Genomic DNA, 20,222 nt, shown 5'->3' on the forward strand with positions numbered 1-20,222 from the left:
CCATGACCCCAAACCTCCGAACCAAGGAACCAAATCCCATGACGTTGCTCGTTATACATAAACAGCCTCAGCATCTACTCTCTTGTTGTAAATATATCACACAGCTTTTGCCAATTCAACTATTTACAGGTGTTCAACTTAACAGCAGTTACAACAATCAGCTGTACCACCCTACCCTTAGTGCCATTTTTCCGTCACCATTAGCCCTGTGTTCTCCTGTGGCCCTAATACATCGCACCATGTTTTCTCCTTTTCAAAATGGATGATAGAAAGCTTGACATTACTAACACCAAAATCACACCCTAAGTAATCTGTAAGGTTTTTTTTTTGGAATTTTGTATACTCTCATTTTCTATGTCCTTTTTTTAAAATTATACCAGCTGCACTGGTATCTTTCCAAAGGGCTGCGGGGACTTCTGGCTCTTGAGGCCTTGGTCTCCCTCCTTTTCTTTGTTCTCTTGGGAGATGGCCTTTAGGCTGCAAGACGGCAGCTAGGAAGGCTGCCAGGTGCTTTTGGCCTGTAATTTTCTTCTTGCTCAGAATAAACTTGGCAGGCCAGTTCCACTAGCTGAGAGATTTTTATGTGTTTTTTTTTTTTTTCTTTTGCCTGTTACAAACATAAAGATTAGAGTCTAAGTGTCCAACATGCATATCTTTAGTTTAATAAAGAGTTTCTTATAATTGTTTTGTGATATATACTCATCTGACTGTCTGTGGGCTAACCTAATCCTTGCAAAAATGGTATATAAACTCTGATGTAGATACTGCTTTTTGGGACTCCATAAAGACAGCCTGCATTGCTGCCACACTCCTCATTGGTGTCACCTCCTAATAAACTTTCTCTTTCTGATTTGAGGTACGTTTCATCGGCTCAACTGCTCCAGGGCATGGACTCCAATTGGGTAAACAACCCTCCCTCATGCCCTTGGTAACCACTAATAAACTTTGGTTTCTATACGTTTGCCTGTTCTTGTCTTTTTATATAAGTAGGGTTATACAATATTTGTCCTTTTGTGATTGACTTATTTTACTCAACATAATATCTTCAAGTTCCATCCATATTGCGGCATGTATCGAGACTTCATTCTCTTACTGGCTGAGTAGTGCATTGTATGTATGTACCACATTTTGTTTATGTATTCATCTGTTGATAGGCATTTAGGTTGTTTCCACCTTTTGGGTATTGTGAATAGTGCTGCAATGAACATTGGTATACAAGTCTGTGTTTGAGTCTATGCTTTCAAGTCTTAAGGGTATTTACCTAGGGGTGGAATTGTTAGGTCTTATGATAGTTCTGGAAACCCTGGTGGTACAGTAGTTAAGAGCTACAGCTGCTAACCAAAAGGTCAGCAGTTCGAATCTACCTTGGAAACTCTATGAGTTGGAATTGACTTTACAGCAATGGGTTTAGAGTAGCCCTATTTTTCGTTTTTTTAGGAACCACCACACTGTTTTCCACAGTGGCTGTACCATTATGCATTCCCATCAGCAATGGATAAATGTCCCAATTTCCCCACATACTTGACAACATTTGTTATTTTCTGTTTTTTCTTGGTTTGAAGATTTACGTCATCTATCAGATTGGGAATATTTTCTGTCATTATTCCTTCAAATATTCTTTCTGTCTCTCTCATCTCCTCTGGAATTCCTATGATGTGTATATTAGGTCTCTTGTTGTTCCATAATCCCTTAAACTGTGTTCACCCTTCTTGAGCCTCCGTTCTTGTTGCTCTTCAACTTCCGTAATTTTAGCTATCTTATCCCCTAATTTCCTGATTCTTTCTTCTGCCTGATTAAATCTGTTGGCAAGTCCTTCTGTTTTTCCTTTCAGTTATTGTCTCAGTTGCGATATCTTTTTAGATCCTCGTTTTGTTCTAGCATTGTTGTCTTTAATTCTTTTTAGCTCTTTGTCTATGTTTTCCTTTAAGTCTTTAATTATGTTTAAAGTTGTTGTATTCTTCCATTTTTTTCATTATTTGGTCTTCCCTAGATGCACTTTCATTCCCTTTGTCATGTTTATTTTCATGGAACATCATTTCTCTTTTCTTTGTGTGTATTGTGATTTTTTGTTGGGGCGTTGGGATTTTTGAGAGTGTTAATTTTCTCAGTTCTCCCCAGTATTTGGTGTTTTTGCTTGCTCTACTTTCTGCAAAAAACTCTTAGGCAGAGGCTTTGGCCTTTGCTTACCATTTCCTCCCTCTCTGTAATGGCTCCTTCTCCCTCCCTATTTTAATTAGGATTCAAAAGTTCCAGACCTTGGTTTTCAACTTTCAATATCTTCCAAACACACCAGAGAACACACTGTGGTCAATCTGTCCACCAGTGGGCATTGCCACTCAGGTGAGATATCATGTACTAATCAGTCTGTCCACCAAGGGGTGCAGTCCTTTCTCTCTGGTTAATACTCCCTTCCCTTCTTTGTTTCTGCAGTCACCTTTTCAGTTGGAAAACCCACGTTCACTGAGCCCCTTTTAGGGCTGGGTGTTGCTCTCAGTTTTGCCTGAGGCTTTCTTCGCTGCTCTGTGGGGGCTACTTATATCTGCGTGGGTATTCAGGGGAAGCACAGGAAGACTTTCCTCTGTTTCCGGAGGAGGAGGGGCTGCAACTCCCCAGAAGGACCTCTGAGAGATGTGTCTTGTTGGTTTCAGAGCCCCAGTGGCCCTGTGGTAGTTTAGGGGATCAGTCTCTACTTAGGTGATCCACCTCCTGGCTCCACTGTATGTAGGGAACATTCTGTAGGAGTTCATATCAGTTTAGCATCCAACAGTTACCAGGTGGGTCGTGCTGCAAATGGACCCCAGGGAGGTCTGCCTCGTTGCACAGCCCACCCTTAGTATGCTGGCTATGGTATAGCCTCCACTCAAGGTGCCTGCTTCCTAGCACACAGCAGCCTCAGTCAGTAATCCTCAGTGCCAACAGCAAAGGGGAGTAGACAGACCCAACTGATCCCTGGAGAGTTCTATTCTGTTGGCTTCAGAGACCTAAGCTATGGGGTGCATAGGGAGGCTGGTAGAGCGCTGACTATGGGAGTAGACTCCACTGTAGGGGCCTTCTGTAGCAATTTGCAAGAGCCTGGCAACCAACAGTTACCAGCTTGGGGGGCAGGATATCATGCTCTGGCTAGATCCCCACTGAGATCTGCCTTGCTACTATCAGAGCCACCCCCCTGCCATAGATTGTTGGCTAAGAGTGCAGCCTCCACTCAAGATGCCTGCCTCTTAGCACACAGTAGCCTCAGTCAGCAGTCTGCAGCACCAACTGGAAGGGGGGACAGACAAACAACCACTGATGCCCAGGTAGGTTTGTCCTGTTAATTTCAGAGGCCTGAGGTATGGGGTGTGCAGGGAGGCAGGTAGAGTGCTGACTATGGGAGCAAACTACACTGCAGGGGCCTTCTGTAACAATTCACAGCAGGCTTACAGGGTACAGTGTCCAGGTGGAGGTATGTTTGTCATGTTCCAAATAGACCCCCAGGGAGGTTTGCCTTGTTGCTATCAGAATACCCTCTGTAGTATGTTGGCTGTGGGTGTAGCTTCCACTCAAGATGCCTGCTTCCTAGCACACAGGAGCCTCAGTCAACAGTCTCAGCCCAACTGGAAGGTGGAACAGACCCAAACTGACCCCCAGGAAGGTCTATCCTGTTGGTTTCAGAGGCCAAAGCTATGGTGTGCACAGGGAGGCAGGTAGAATGTTGAGTATGGGAACAGACTCCGCTGCAGGGAACTTCTATAGCAATTTGGGGTAGGCTTGCAGCCAACAGTGTCCCGGTGAGGAAGGTGCTGGCACACTCCAAATGGTCCTCCAGGAGGTGTGCCTTGTTGATTTTAGAGGAGATGCTTGGGGTTCTGTCTCTTTGTGTTACCGCAAAACACAGATTCTAGCCACCTGCCGCAAAGCCAATACTGAGTCAGGGTGAGGTAAGCAGCAAGAGGGCTTTATTGTATACCAGTATACAAGAGACAGATGGGAGTGGGCTCCTCCAAAGTCTATCTGTCTCTCAGAGACTGACCAGACAGTTTTATAGGGTTAGGGATTAGCCTTGAAAAATCTGGAGAATGGCAGTTCCCCTTTGAGGTGGGCATGTGGACCATATTTCAGACACGTTGACCTTCCGTGGGCATTCTTAGGGGTCCTCTGACACCATCCTGGTGTCAGTCACAAGATGGGCCCCATTGTCTGGTTGTCTGTCCCAGATCTTATTGATTGTTGTTCTGCTTCTTTAAGAGGAAAATAGGTTAATTTTAAATTTTATAGAATCATGGAGAATGGGAGAGGGAAGGGAGGAAACAATCCACAAACCACAAAATCACCAGGGTATGTAAAAGCTAACTATGTAAGCCATGCGGAATCAATGCTACAATACCCAGGATGTTAGGCGCCTACAATCTTTTTCTCAGGCTGCCCCTTTCATTTGTACAGGCAGGGGGTGTGGTGGGTTAGTGAAGCAGGCTCTTCCCTGGGGCCACTTCTCTAGTTCACAGCAGATGGTTGCCATGTGACTGGGGGGAGGGGTAGAGAAGGGGAGAGAAGCGATTTTCCTACCATCTGTGACTCATCATTGATTTACAGTGGCCAATACCAGTCCATTTCATCTCACTAATACCTAGCATATTGATGTTTGTACGTTCCATTTCATGTGTGTCAGAGTAGACAATTTCCAGTTTTCCTAGATTCATACTTTGTACGTTCCACGTTCAGATTATTACTGGATGTTTGCAGCTGTTTCTTCTCATTTTGAGTCGTGCCACATCAGCAAATGAAGGTCCTGAAAGGTTGACTCCATCCATGTCATTATGGTCAACTCTACTTTGAGGCAGCTCTTCCCCAGTCATCTTTTGAGTGCCTTCCAATCTGAGGGGCTCATCTTCCCACACTATATCAGACCATGTTCTGCTGCTATTCATAAGGTTTTCACCGGCTAATTCTTTTCAGAAGTAGACTGCCGGGTCCTTCTTCCTAGTCTGTCTCAGCCTGGAAGCTCTGCTGAAACCTGCCCGCCATGCGTGACCCTGCTGGTATCTGAATACCGGTGGCATAGCTTCCAGCTTCACAGCAACATGTAAGTCCCCAAGGTAGGGCAAACTGACAGACACGTGGGGATTAGTATTCTCACTGAAACATTTTCTGTTAACAATTTTTTTACATGTAAAAGATCGGGTTCTGCTAAAGATTTTTATCAGTTACTTTTCTGACTATGGAATCTTTCTAATAAAATTACTGAGAAAGATGTGAATGGAAGAAGAAAAGAAGCTGCATCAGAAAATAGCTTTTAAGAACAGTGTTTCTCAAACTAGAATCCACAGATCTTCAGGACCCTCACGTTCTCTGCCAGACTCTCTAAATTTTGCGTTTAAAATTCCACGAACAAATTCATTTAAGTATACTCTGCCTCATCTGTGTGACTACTTAATAGCAGAGCCAAAGCTTGTGTTTTGTGTTTATTAGCCCTCCTTTAATTGTTGTGGGCCATTGACAAGAATTGATGGCTTTGAAATATGTTGGCAAAGAATATTGAATATACGATGGACTGCCAGAAGAGCGAACGAATGTGTCTTGGAAGAAGTACAGCCAGAATGTTCCTTAGAAGCAGGGATGGCCAGGCTTTGTCTCACATCAAACATGTTATCAGGAGGGACCAGTCTCTGGAGAAGGACATCGTGCTTGATAAAGTAGAGAGCTGGTGAAAGAGAGGAAGACCCTCAACAAGATGGATTGACACTGTGGCTGCAACGATGGACTCACAAATAGCAATGATTGTGAGGATGGTGCAGGACCAGACAGTGTTTTGTTCTGTTGTACATAGGGTTGCTATAGGTTGGAACCGACTTGACGGCACCTAACCACAACAACAACGTTGAGAAAAGAACAGAGTCAGACTTAATATGTCAAATGAAAACCAAAGGTTATAAGACTGCTCCATATGAAAATTTTGCAGTTGTTAGAATATAATGGTAAAGGATTTGAAGTATTGAAGAACCCATAGTTGTTAAGTCATGCTGACCTCAAAAAAACCTACCATATTTATGCTGACAGTTATGATTGGTTTCAGCAAAACATCATCTATCACATTAAATTTGAATTGATTTAATTTGTGTTTAAAGTGAAGTTAGTTTGCATTTAATCAATTTTTGTTGCTTTAATTACGAGACATAAGCATGATTAATTCTATCTTTGTATGTATTTAAGTAACATAATAAAATTAAAAAAAATTTTCTTTGCCCATATAATGGGTATAGTTAAATGGGATCGCTATACTTCTCAAGTTTGATTCGTAGGTGGGGAGAAGGAAGTAATTTTGGACAGTGGGGTACTGGAAGGCCTGAGGCAGGCATAGGGTGGCATGATAGTAGGGGCTTAGGGAAGGGGGCCACTGAGAGACTGGAAGGGGTATTACATTCCAGAGTAGTTGAGGAAATGAGGACAGAGTATGCTGAAAACGAGCTTCTTTTTATAAAAAGTTGCTTCTATTTTCTGCTCTCCCTTCTCTATTGAATAGTCTTTTGTCATCACAGACCTTAGATGACTACTGTTCATCTTACAATTCATCTTCCTTATGGGTTAAAATCAGGGATCCTTAACCTGGGTTCAAAGGTTGCCTAAGGAGTACATGGGTAGAATTCAAGGAATTCATGGCTTTGGATGGAAAGAAAAATTCCTTTTTATTTTCATAACTTCTAACCGAAGCCTAGAATTTTCTTCAATTATGAATTTTAGGGACAAAACACAGTAGTATTAGCTATATTAAGTTGTTGCAGATATCTTGAACTATCATTGGCATTCATCGCTACTTCAGAATTAGAGTAGTCGTTAGACTTTTTGATAGACTGTTATTTAATCCCTTAAAGAAGCATGTACATGATGGTCACACATTTGTTTTTTTAAATATTTTGATAACTGTCTTTCCATATAATAGGATTTGTTTGAATATGTATTTTATTTATGCATTTCAAATATTTTTTCTGAGGAGGTACTCATAGGCTTCACTAGACTGCCAAAGGGACCCCTGGCACAAAATGGATAAGAATCCCTGGACTAATTAGACTTTACGGACTAACCTTTTGTTTTCCTCGCCTTCCCTTACTTTAAAAATGAGAGCGCTCAACACCCCAGTGCTCTTGCAGTTAGGAATGGGCACGTGTCTCAGCTCTGGTGCACCAGGTGTGGGGGGGATGGGGGACAGAAGGGATGGGCAATGAGACCTTTCATGGGAGAAATTTCCTTCAGGAATAAAATAACAAAGCCTCTTGAGGATAGGCTTTTTTTGCCCTTCTCCGTCTGTCTTTCTGACTGGATCATGGATGCAATGCCTGAATTTGGAGCAGCCATTTTGCAACTCCAAAGTCACTTTTGAAAGGAAGTAGTGTTGGCAGTGTTGCAAGCTGCTGTGCAGGCCTTGTTAGATGAGGGAAATCAGTCCCTAGATGGAAAAGCCTTTGTGATCCAGTTTCTGTTATTTGCAGCTGAAAATCAAACCTGGCAACGAAGACCCATGTGTAACAGTGCTTTCTCAAAGTGGGGTCCCCTGATACATGGAATCCATGAGTATGTTCTGGAGAGTTTGAGAGATCTGTGACAATGTTTGTAGTGTTGTGTGTTTATTCTGATGATAACCCAAAATATATACATAGATTTATCTGTTATAAAGACTAAAATTTCTTACAATGATAATTTGCACCTGTAAGACATTTTTATAGACTAAAAGGTGAAGTCAGTGTTTCTTAAGCTGTGGTCTATTTTAGGGATCTGGGCATGCATTTCTAAGTATCCTTGAGGAATTATTTTCCTCTTAAGTAGGATCTCTATTTACCAAGTTGGAGAAACACTGATTTATGACAAAACTCCTGGGGAAAATGCAGTCTGAGTGCCAAGCTAACAACTTAAAAATAATCTGGCAAACAGTCCCATGCTTAAATCAGTGTCTTTCAAGGGAGTGTTAGGAGCATGGGTTGGGGAGTCCACAGCTGTGGATCTGAGGCCTGGCTACAGCACTTACCAGCCCTGTAGCCACGAACACAGCCTGTAACTCTGTGAAACTTGTGCCTCTTTATGTCGGGATAACACTTGTTCTTACTTTACAGAGTTGTTATGTTGTGAAGATTAAATGAAATAATGAGTATTGGGAGCTTCAGAGTCCAGCACACAGCAGACACTCAATAAATGTTGATTATTGTGATATCAAATATCTAGTGAAGAATCAACTCAAATTACGCCCCCCCCCCTTTTTTTAAAGAATTACTTTTCTATTTGAAAGTTGTGAAAATAAAAAAGAAATAATGAAATATTTCTTTTCTCATTGTATGGGCCATGAGAACAGGCTGGCAAGACTGCTAAGCTCTTTAGAAAGAAGGAGAAGGGGCAAGGCAGTTGTTCATTTATCTGATCTTCTCAAGGTGCCCAAAGAGTACAGAGCTGCAGAATGGTGCTCAGGGAATCCACGGCTTAGATGTAATGATGTCTCCTTTCTGACTCTGTTAAATATCCCGGGAAGTAATTTTTGTGTGCTGAGTCATATGCAGAAAGATCCTTTTCCTTGTTCTGATAGTTTGGTAAAGTGTCTGACATTTCACCTGATTAAAATACTATTACTAATTAAAGATTGAAACTATAAATTTTCATCACAATTTATTAATTACAAAGGGAAAAATGGTAATTACAAAGAGGATAAACTCTACGATATGCTAACCAAATGATCAAAATTAACAACACCTCTAAGGGGCAAACGAAATCACGTGCTTTCAGATTGCAGCCCTGAGAAAGCCACATGACTGCTGAAGTGGGGTTGCAGCCAATAGCACACACATAAATCTAGTCATGAAGTAACATCAAACAACTGGAGCGGTCATCAATAAAACAAATGGATGGTAGTTTACCAAAATGTCAATAATATGAAAGACAAAGACTGATGAACTGCTCCAGACTAAAGGACACCAAAGGGGCATGACAACTAAATGCAATCTGTGACCCTGTATCAGAAAAACTGCTGTAAAGGATATTTTTGAGACAAAGCATGGTAGATCACATACAAATATTGTGTCAATGTTAGATTTCCTAAATTTGTTAAGTGTAATGTGTTTAGGTAAAAGGATGTCCTTGTTATTAGGAAATACGCACTTCAGGGTTAAGAAGTAAAGGAGAATGGTGTCTGCAACCAATGCTCAAGTGGTTCAAAAATACGGATCTATTATACTGTATATGTGCACTTACGTATCACAAACATATATTGTATTTCCTAAGAACAAAGATGTTCTTTTGTGTGTGTGTGTGTGTATAGAGTGAGAGAAAGACAGAGAAAGAGAAAGAGAATGATAAAACAAATGTAGCAAGGTGTTAAAAACTGGTAAACCTGGGTCAAAGGGTATACCATTCTCCAAACTTTTCTGTAAATTTGAAATTATTTCAAAGAAAAAAATTCTTAAAAATCAGGATGAATGATAAATACAAGCACGGTTTTATGAAGAGAACAGTGACTGTAGCATGCCATTGGAAGCACCTGCTGCAAAACTGGAGTTGAGGGACCTTAACATTTATACACACCCTGGGAGTCCAGAAGCCAGGGCTCCACCCTCAGCTCTGGCCCCTAGTGGTGAAGCCTGGACAAGCTCCTGGTGTGTAAGCACTGCCTCCTCTCATAGATGGGAGCTAAAAAATTCTCATGTAGTTCATCTCTGTTTTAATACTTGAAAGTGGAGCTCACAAAATCTCCCTGCTTCCTCAGAAGGCCTTAAATCTGATAAGAAATGAGGAGACCACTGAATAGGCTGGTCTCTGGTCACTTTCATTCCTCTATCTGGAAAGTCTCTTCTATGAATCATCTGTAGCTCTTCTGGTGTCCATCTTCCTCAGCTTAGTGCCTTGTAATTGTGAGAGCCCCAGACTGGGCAACCTCTATTTCAGTGGGTGTCCTAGGGGCGTTCAAAAAATACTGTGACTCAGACTCTGGTCGAAGCTAGGATTTGTCTAAGGAAGGGGAGCCAGAATGGACCGAGAAAGTTTCAGCTACATGTAATCTTGTGTTATGGATTGAATTGTGTCCCCCCAAAATGTGTCAACTTGGCTAGGCCATGATTCCCAGTATTGTGTGGCTGTCCACCGTTTTGTCATCTGATGTGATTTTCCTATGTGTTGTGAATCCTACCTCTATGAGGTTAATGAGGCAGGATTAGAGGTGGTTATCTTAATGAGGCAGGACTCAATCTACAAGATTAGGTTGTATCTTGAGTCAATCTCTTTTGAGATATAAAAGAGAAAAGTGAGCAGAGAGATGGAGGAACCTCATACCACCAAGAATGAAGAACCAGGAGGGGAGCAAGTCCTTTGGACCTGGGGTCCCTGTGCTAAGAAGCTCCTAGACCACGGAAGATTGATGACAGGAACCTTCCCCCAGAGCTGACAGAGAGAGAAAGCCTTCCCTAGAGCTGGTACCCTGAATTTGGACTTCTAGCCTCTTAGACTGTGAGAGAATAAATTTTCTCTTTGTTAAAGCCATCCACTTGTGGTATTTTTGTTATAGCAGCACTAGATGACTAAGACACCTGTGTCTAACTGAGTTGAATCTATAAACCTAGATTTGCCCGATCGGTACATACAGACGTGTCTAGTTTATCTTCACTCATTGGGGAATGTGTTCTTGCATATAACTGGTTCTGATGACTGTCCTCAGGGTTGGGGGGACACAATTCCCACAGCCCCAGGATTAGTATATATTTTTAGTTTTTTTTTGGGGGGGGCAGTTCGTATATTGGTCCCGAACTTTCTTCCTTTCTATTCTTGTCAAATTCCTACTCTTCCCATAGGAAGTCTCATATATACTATTACTTTCTCCGTGAAGTTTTCTTTGGACATTCTTCTCTCTATTCCAATTGAAATGGATTTATTCCCTCCTTTTGGCTTTCTCATTACTTTCTACTCACCCCCATGTTGTTGTTGTTGTTAGGTGCCCTTGAGTTGGTTCTGACTCATAGCGACCCTATGCACAACAGAATGAAACACTGCCCAGTCCTGTGCCATCCTTACGATCCTTGTTATGCTTGAGCTCATTGTTGCAGCCACTGTGTCAATCCACCTCGTTGAGGGTCTTCCTCTTTTCCGCTGACCCTGTACTCTTCCAAGCATGATGTCCTTCTCCAGGGACTGATCCCTCCTGACAACATGTCCAAAGTATGTAAGATGCAGTCTCGCCATCCTTGCCCCCATAATAGCCCTGTAATGAACACCTTCTATTTTTTATTTCCTAGTACGTCTTTCTTTGGGGAGCTTCCATTTGATTCAAGTTGGTCACTAAACCTGGGTCCTAACCCTCAGCCACATGGGAGAACACATGGTATAATCTAGGCAATTTAAATTCTCTCTTCTGGGCAGCTAGCTGAATGTTGTGAGGTAACAAGGGAAAGCAGATGAACCTAAGTCATCAATGGCAATCCATAAAAATGGACCACAGATTTCCTTTCCCCTGAGATCCCTAGAGCCACTCGTGTTCCTCTTCTCAGCTTTCTCTCTGAGCCTATGAGTAGCCCAGTGATAATGTCCTTTTTTAGATAGCTTGTTATGGATTAAATTGTATCCCCCCAAATATATACTGGAATCTTAACCCTTATACCTGTAGATATAATCCTATTTGGAAATAGTATTTTCTATGTTATGTTAATGAGGTCACTTCACTGTAGATGTGTCCTAAACCTAATCACTTCTGAGTTATAAAAAGAGCAGATTAATACCTCGTGGGATTTGATTTCTTAGTTTGGAGGATTAAGGTCATGGTCCCATGGGACGTCCCAGGTAATTGATCTAGTACTGTTTTTAGTGCTTCTTTTCTACCTCCTATTTTTTGGCATAGTGCCTGAGGTCTTAAAATCTTGCAAGTGGCCATACAAGGTACAATTGGCCTCTATTCTCCTGCAACAGCAGAGGAAGAGGGAGAGTCATGAATAAGAGGAGAAAATGCAATGCATGCCTAAGCACCTTCGTGAACAACTGCCTCCTTTGCCACGAGACCAGAAGAACTGGATGGTGCTGGTTATAATTACTGGATATTTTGATCAAAGCTTTCTGTGGAAGAATCTTGATAAAAAGCAGGAAAAATGTGGAACTGAATTCCAAATTTTCATGGAATCTAGACTTTTTGGAACCATTGAAGCTGGACGAACCCCTGAAAGTGTTGGTCTGAGACAATCTTTAACCTTAAACTTCAAATAAAAAGTATTCCCTGAAGTCTTTAAACCAAACAATAGTTTAGTTTATTTATTAAAGAATGATTGCACTATACAAAGAAAACTACAAGACACTACTGCAAGAAACCAAAAGAGACCTACCTAAATGGAAAAACATACCTTGCTTATGGATAGGGAGACTTAACATTATAAAAATGTCTATTCTACCAAAACCCATTTATAGATACAGTGCAATTCTGATCCAAATTCCAACAACATTTTTTAATGAGCTGGAGAAACAAATCACCAACTTCCTATGGAAGGGAAAGAGGCCCCAGCTAACTAAAGCATTACTGAAAAAGAAGAACAAAGTAGGAGGCCTCACACGGCCTGATTTTAGAACCTATTATACCGTCACCGTGGTCAAAACAGCCTGGTACTGGTACAACAACAGATACATAGACCAATAGAACAGAATTGAGAATCCAGACATAAATCCATCCACATATGAGCAGCTGATATTTGACAAAGGCCCAAAGTCAGTTAAATAGGGAAAAGACAGTCTCTTTAACAAATGGTGCTGGCATAACTGAACATCCATCTGCAAAAAAGTGAAACAAGACCCATACCTCACACCATGCACAAAAACTAACTCAAAATGGATCAAAGACCTAAATATAAAATCTAAAATGATAAAGATCATGGAAGAAAAAATAGGGACAATGCTAGGAGCCCTAATACATGGCATAAACAGGTACAAAACATTACTAACAATGCAGAAGAGAAACTAGATAACTGGGAGCTCCTAAAAACCAAACACCTATGCTCATCCAAAGACTTCACAAAAAGAGTAAAAAGATTACCTACAGACTGGGAAAAAGTTTTTAGCCATGACATTTCTGATCAGCATCTGAGAGCTAAAATCTACATGATACTGCAAAAACTCAACTACGAAAAGACAAATAACCCAATTAAAAAATAGGCAAAGGATATGAACCAACACTTCACTAAAGAAGACATTCAGGTGGCTAACAGATACATGAAAAAATGCTCACGATCATTAGCCATTAGAGAAATCCAGATCAAAACTACCATGAGATACCATCTCGCTCCAACAAGGCTGGCATTAATCCAAAAAACACAAAATAATCAATGTTGGAGAGGTTGTGGAGAGACTGGAACACTTCTACACTGCTGGTGGGAATGTCAAATGGTACAACCACTTTGGAAATCGGTTTGGCGCTTTCTTAAAAAGCTAGAAATAGAACTACCATATGATCCAGCAATCCCACTCCTTGGAATATATCCTAGAGAAATAAGAGCCTTTACACGAACAGATATATGCACACCCATGTTTATTGCAGCACTCTTTACAATAGCAAGAAGATGGCAGCAACCAAGGTGCCCATCAACAGATGAATGGATAAATAAATTATGGTATATTCACACAATGGAATACTATGCATTGATAAAGAACAATGATGAATCCGTGAAACATTTCAAAACATGGAGGAATCTGGAAGACATTATGCTGAGTGAAATTGTCAGTTGCAAAAGGACAAATATTGTATGAGAGCACTATTATAAGAACTTGAAAAATAGTTTAAACAGAGAAGGAAATATTCTTTGATGGTTACAACAGCAGCGAGGGAGGGAAGGAGAGGGGTTTTCACTAATCAAATAGTAGATAAGAACTATTTTAGGTGAAAGGAAAGACAACACACAATACAGGAGAGGTTAGCACAACTGGACTAAACCAAAAGCAAAGAAGTTTCCTGAAAAAACGGAATGCTTCGAAGGCCAGCGTAGCAGGGACAAGGGCTTGGGGACCATGGTTTCAGGGGACTTCTAAGTCAATTGGCATAATAAGATCTATTAAGAAAACATTCTGCATCCCACTTTGGAGAGTGGCACCTGGGGTCTTAAATGCTAGCAAGCGGCCATCTAAGATGCATCAGTTGGCCTCAACCCACCTGGAGCGAAGGAGAATGAAGAACACCTAAGACACAGGGTAATTATGAGCCCAAGAGACAGAAAGGGCCGCATAAACCAGAGACTACATCAGCCTGAGACCAAAAGAACTAGATGGCGCCTGGCTACAACTGATGACTGCCCTGACAGTGAACCAACAGAGAACCCCTGAGGGAGCAGAAGAGCAGTGGGATGCAGACCCCAAATTCTTGTACAAAGATCAGACTTAATGGTCTGACTGAGACTAGAAGGACCTCAGAGGTCATGGTCCCCATACATTTTGTTCCTTCCTATTCCCGAAGCCAACTCCTCAGACAGAGATTGGACTGGACTATGGGATAGAAAATGATGCTGGTGAAGAGTGAGCTCCTTGAATCAAGTAGATGCATGAGACTATGTGGGCATCTCCTGTCTGGAGAAGAGATGAGAGGGGAGAGGGGGGTAGAAGCTGGCCGAATGGACACAAAAATAGTGGAGGGAAGGAGTGTGCCGTGTCTCATTAGAGGGAAAGCAACTAGGAGTATATAACAAGGTGTATATAAGTTTTTCTGTGAGAGACTGACTTGGTTTGTAAACTTTCACTTAAAGCACAAAAAAATTTTTTTTTTAATTTATCAGACTTGTTTCATATTGTTCATATATAGACATGAAAAATCTGCACTTCCATTATTACTTCTGATATTTTCCAGAAAGAGAATCTGTGGTATAACATAAAATGAAATAACATAAAATAGTAATATGTACATACACTATAGGCTTACAATGTGCTGGGTGCTTTTCTAAGTCTGCTATCAACCTATGGTATCACATTACAGATAGAAAACTGATGCTTAGAGAGGTGGTGGAGTTGTGATCAAACCCCCCACAAGTCTAGATTCCAGACACTACACTCTCAAACATTAGAGAGGCATTATACTACCTCTATTAGACAGAGAAAGAGGAAGGAAGGAAGGAAGTCAGGCAGGCAGGCAGGAAGCCAGGGAGAGAGGGAGGAAGGAAGGAAGGAACCAGGAAGGAAGGAGGGAAAAAAGGAAGGAAAGAAAAAAGGAAGGAAAGAAAAAAGGAAGGAAGGAAGGAACTGAATGAAAACACAAATCAAGTTATTGTATTTATGACTGGAAAAATGTTATAGTAATTAATTCTTATTTTTAATTTAAGCTATGTGGATTTAAAAATACTCGCTTTAATTTTTTTTTCCAAAATGAAATATATATATTCAAAAATCTCCCATACTAACACCTATGTACAGTGTAGGGAACAAAACAAAAAATAGGCTAACATCTGTTAAAGAAAAAAAAAATGATCGCATTGAACATCAGCTCTTTTGAAGAACTATCTATATGGGATCAAACTGATAACAGCAATTGAAAAGGTCACATAGAATGCTTGGGGGGCAGTGAGTTTGTGTTTATGGGGGAGGAATAATTCAGAAAAGGAGGGAGTTTTAGGCTGAATTCTCTAGAGGAGCAAAACAAATGAAGTGTATATATAAATATACATAGATTTATTTAAAGGAAATGGCTCATGCAATTAGGGAGGCTGGAAAGTCCCAAATCTGTGGATTGGGCAGCAGGCTGGAGGCTTCTCCTGACTCACATGATTGCAGGGGCTGATGAACGCAAAATCTGCAGGTTAGGTGGCAGGTGCTGGCTCACGGGGTTGTGGGAGCTGGCAAATCCAAAATCTGCGGGTCAGGTGGCAGGTGCTGGCTCATGGGGTTGTGGGAGCTGGCAAATCCAAAATCCGCAGGTCAGGTGGCAGGCTGAAGGCTTCTCACATCCCAACAACCAAAGGTCTGAGGATGATGAGACAAATGAAGGATTGAGGGAGAGTGCATTCTTAGCTGTTGGATGCAGGCCACACCCGCAAGGAAACGCCCTTTCCAACTGATTGGCTGTTCATATCAGATGACAAAATAGAGGACGATTACATAATGTCTGCCAAGCCACTGAGAATCATGGCCTCGCCAAGTTGACACATAACATTAACCATCACAGAAGGTGAGAATTGTTGCACAACTTGGAGAATGTAATCAGTGTCACTGAACTGTACACGTAGAAATTGTTGAATTGGTGCATGTTTTGCTCTGTATACTTTCAACAATAAAATAAAAAAAGATTAGCTACACAGATTAGACCCGCGGATTAGACACACAGGCATATGCACCCAGGGAAAGACAGATATCATGTGAGGATTGCTCAGAAACCAAGGAGTGCCCTAGGTTACTAACAAGGAAGGAATTGACACAGCCATCATCCTGATTAGGACATTAACCTCTAGAGCTGTGAGAAAATATATTTCTGTCCTTTAAAGCCACCCATTGTGGTATTTGTGTTACAGCAGTACTGGGAAACTAAGACAACCTTAAGGAGACAACGTTAATGATTAAAAGACAAGTTCACAGGAGTGCATTACAGGCAACAGATCCCAAAGGAAATGTCAATGTTTGGAATTGTTTATTTGACTGAGATGTGATTCCCATTCATTCTTTGGGGTATGAATGGAGTTGCTTATGGTGCACAGTGGTAAGCCAGCTAATCAGGTTATTTATTGCCTTTGGTTCCCTGAGAGTAGGAATATACTGAAGGAGAGCTGAAGACCCCAACTAATTACTACACAGACCACTTTATGGCAGATGAGAGCAGCTGAGGTTGTAGGGTATCATTATTGCTTCTGACTCATGAGCTGATTTAAAGTGAGAAAAGAACACTGAAAATCTCAATTATCTTGAGAGGCATGACATAAATATCAGGGTCTTTACTTGGTGTCCTGATAGAATCCTTGGTGCTTTGGCCTTGACATCTGAAAAGTCAATATTAGACTGTTTTGCAGGTTCTGGAATTAAAGCTGAATTCACAATTTCACCAAGATTCTTAAATAAAAGTAGAGCACTGGTGAGGAGAGGATGGGCTTCCTGAAATTGGCATGGTATTATCTGGGAAGATTAGGAAGACTGGAGAACCCCGGATTCTCTCTTATGGCCCTCCTTATGCTTCCCTAGCTGGGTGAAGCTGTCTCTCCTTGGAGCAAAAGCCAAAAGTTGCCCTGCTCTAACAGCAGCTAAATAGCCAGAATTTAAACTTAACCTGTCTGGTTTGTGTGTGTGTGTGTGTGTTCATGTGCTACAGATTCAGAGTAAGAGAGAGAAGGAGCTGCAGGAATTCACTGATTTATGTTACCGAAGATCTGAGGAGCACTTGAGGAGATAGACTTCAGTGGTGGCAGACTGAGAAAGGTACACCTCATTTTGCATCGGGCGGACGTTGTTTACGTCCTGTCCTCACCAGAGCTTGCAACTGGCTGTGAATCTAGCAGTATGCTGGGTTGGTTGATACAAACCTAGACCAAATTCTGGCTCAAGCAAAGTGACATCATAGGCCCAGAGATCTTGACATAACATGTAGAGGAAGGAGTTAAATGTGGCAGTAAAGGCTTGTGGATATGCATCTATGATGAGTGCAGACTTCATCTGTGCTCGCAGGCTCAGGTGGTCCCAGCTACCCACCATTATTTGGGCTCTAATTTATTAGCCTAGCCTTAAAATTGACTGTGTCCAGGAATACTGCATCATCATGTGGAAGCAGTAAATACTGTAGTGGGTCTGATAAGTCCCTGAAAACACAATGGATGTGTGGGTGTCATTGGATGGCATCATTCACACTCTCTAGGTGCCTATGTCCCACTGCCGTTCCTCCAGCTTTCCCTCAACCCACATATGTGGCTGCGCGAAGCGATCCCTACTACCAACAAAGGGACCTGATGTAAGGATATGGCAGCACATAAAAGAAACGGACAGCTGAGGCATTGGATCCATGTTTGGTGACTCTGAAGGACAACAGAGAAGGAAAGAAGTCTTCTTTTACCCTGCCACTTTGCTGAATCCTTCTATTAGAGCCAGTAACTTTCTTATGGAATTCTGGGGTTTTCTATGTGTAAGGTCATGTCTTTTGAGAATAGAGATAGTTTTACCTTTCTTCCTTTCCAATTTGGATGCCCTTTATTTCCCTTTCTTGCCAAAACTTCCAGTACAATATTGAGTAAGAGTGGTGACAGTGGTTTTCCTTGTCTCATTCCCGTTCTCAAGGGGAAGGCTATTGGCCTTTCTCCATTAAGAATAATGTGTGCTGTTGGTTTTGCATATATGCCCTTATGTATGTTGAGGAACTAAAATTTTTTTATTGTGGTAAATATATAGGTAACAAAACATTTACCATTTCTATGTTCTTCACATGTACAGTTCAGTGGCATTAATTATGTACACCGTGCTGTCCAACCATCACCATTAACCATTCCTGAATTTTTCCATCACCCTCAACAGAAGCTCGGTGTCCTCCAAGAATTGTGCCTTCCTTTCCCCCTCCCTCCACCACCCCTTGTAACCACTAATAAGGTTTGGTCTCTTGCCTATTCTAGATATTTCATCTAAGTGACTCACTTATTTCACTCAGCATAGTGTATTCAAGATTCATTACTGTTGTAGCATGTATCAGGACTTCAGTTCTCTTTATTGCCGAGTAATACTCCATTGTATGTACGTACCACATTTTGTCATTTTGTTTATCCATTCATCTGTTGATGGACATTTAGGCAGTTTCCACCTTTTGGCTATCAAGGATAGTGCTGCAGTGAGCATTGGTGTACAGGTTTCATTTTGTGTACCTACTTTAAGTTATTTTTGGGTATATACCCAGGAGTGGAATTGCTGAATCGTATGGTAATTCTATGTTATGTTTCCCATGGTGTCTGTACCATTTTTTTTTAAGCATTCATGTAACAAGTTTATTTGCAAACATAACCAGTATGCTATGTGAGTTCAACATAGTTTAATCCAGTTTTCAAAGGCTAGACTTCTTAAAATGCTCCTCTTCTTATCTGTTTCATGCATGAGCTTAAACATCCTTATTTCTTATGCAGTTGGTGTCTTACTATAAAGAAAGATGCAGCGAATCCAGCTCCAGAGTAGAGTCATCATAATTAATAACCACCACTTGTTTTCCATTGAAAATGGCAAATCCTTCCCTGGGCCCTCCTCAGAGTGGCTCCTACGGACCACAGAGGTGGGAAATTTCCACATGCTCTACCCCAACATGGTGCCGTTGGAGGCTCTGCCAGTGTTGGTACCGTTTTACATTCGCACTAGCAATGGATGAGGGTTCCATTTTCTCCACGTCCTCGCCAATGCCTGTTGTTTTCCGTTTTGTAATCATAGCCACACTAGTGGGCATGAAGTGATAGCTCGTTGTGGTTTTGTTTTGCATTTACCTAATGACTAATGATGTGGAGCATCTTTTCATATGCTTGTTGGCCATTTGTATTTCTTTAGTGAAGTGTCTATTCAAGTCCTTTGCCCATTTTTTGATTGCGTTGCTTGTCTTTTTGTTGTTAACTTGTGAGTGCTCTTTATATGTTCTAGATGTTAAACTCTTATCTGATATATGACTTCAAAAACTTCTTCCCAATTTGTAGGTTGTCTCTTAATTTTCTTTTTTTCAATTTATTGTGTTTTAGTGTTAAATTTATTCTGACTTCATAAAATAAATTAGGGAGCATAGTTCATGGACTGAATATTTTAAGGAACACTGGAATTACTCCTTCTTGAAAGGTTAGATAGAACTAATCATGAAATCGTCTAGGCCTGGGATATTTTTCAATCATAGATTTTTAATCACTTTTCCAAATTGTTTAATGGTAATTGTTCTAACAACTTTTCTACTTCATATGACAATTTCCGTAACTTATATTTTGCTAGAAAAGCATCTATATTGTGTTTTAAAATATGTTGATCTTGAGTTGTATGAGGTATTTTTTTTCTATTTATCGTGCTTTAAGTGAAAATTTACAAATCAAGTCAGCCTCTCATACAAAAACTTATACACACCTTGCTATGCACTCTTAGCTGCTCTCCCCCTAATGAGACAGCACACTCTTCCTCTCCAAGTTATATTCACTGTGTCCATTCAACCAGCTCCTGTCCCCCTCTGCCTTCTCATCTTGCCTCCAGACTGGAGCTGCCCACATAGTCTCATGTGTCTACTTGAGCCAAGAAGCTCATTCCTCATCAGTATCATTTTCTGTCTTATAGTCCAGTCCAATCCCTGTGTGAAA

General features: G+C 41.1%; 1 long non-coding RNA gene and 1 pseudogene across 1 annotated transcript in view; one reads left to right on the forward strand and one right to left on the reverse strand.

Annotated features, from left to right (window-relative positions):
- LOC126082729 (uncharacterized) overlaps positions 1–18,524 on the forward strand; it is a 31,391-nt gene extending 12,867 nt beyond the window's left edge. Inside the window, exon 3 of the long non-coding RNA XR_007518628.1 lies at positions 17,246–18,524. This is a non-coding gene — a long non-coding RNA (uncharacterized LOC126082729). The remainder of the gene's footprint in view (positions 1–17,245) is intronic.
- Positions 18,525–19,016: 492 nt separating this feature from the next.
- LOC126082534 (cytochrome c oxidase subunit 7C, mitochondrial-like) lies at positions 19,017–19,206 on the reverse strand (annotated as a pseudogene).
- Positions 19,207–20,222: the final 1,016 nt, after the last annotated feature.

This window comes from Elephas maximus, chromosome 9 (genome assembly GCF_024166365.1).
Source record: "Elephas maximus indicus isolate mEleMax1 chromosome 9, mEleMax1 primary haplotype, whole genome shotgun sequence".
NCBI classification, from domain to species: Eukaryota; Metazoa; Chordata; class Mammalia; order Proboscidea; family Elephantidae; genus Elephas; species Elephas maximus.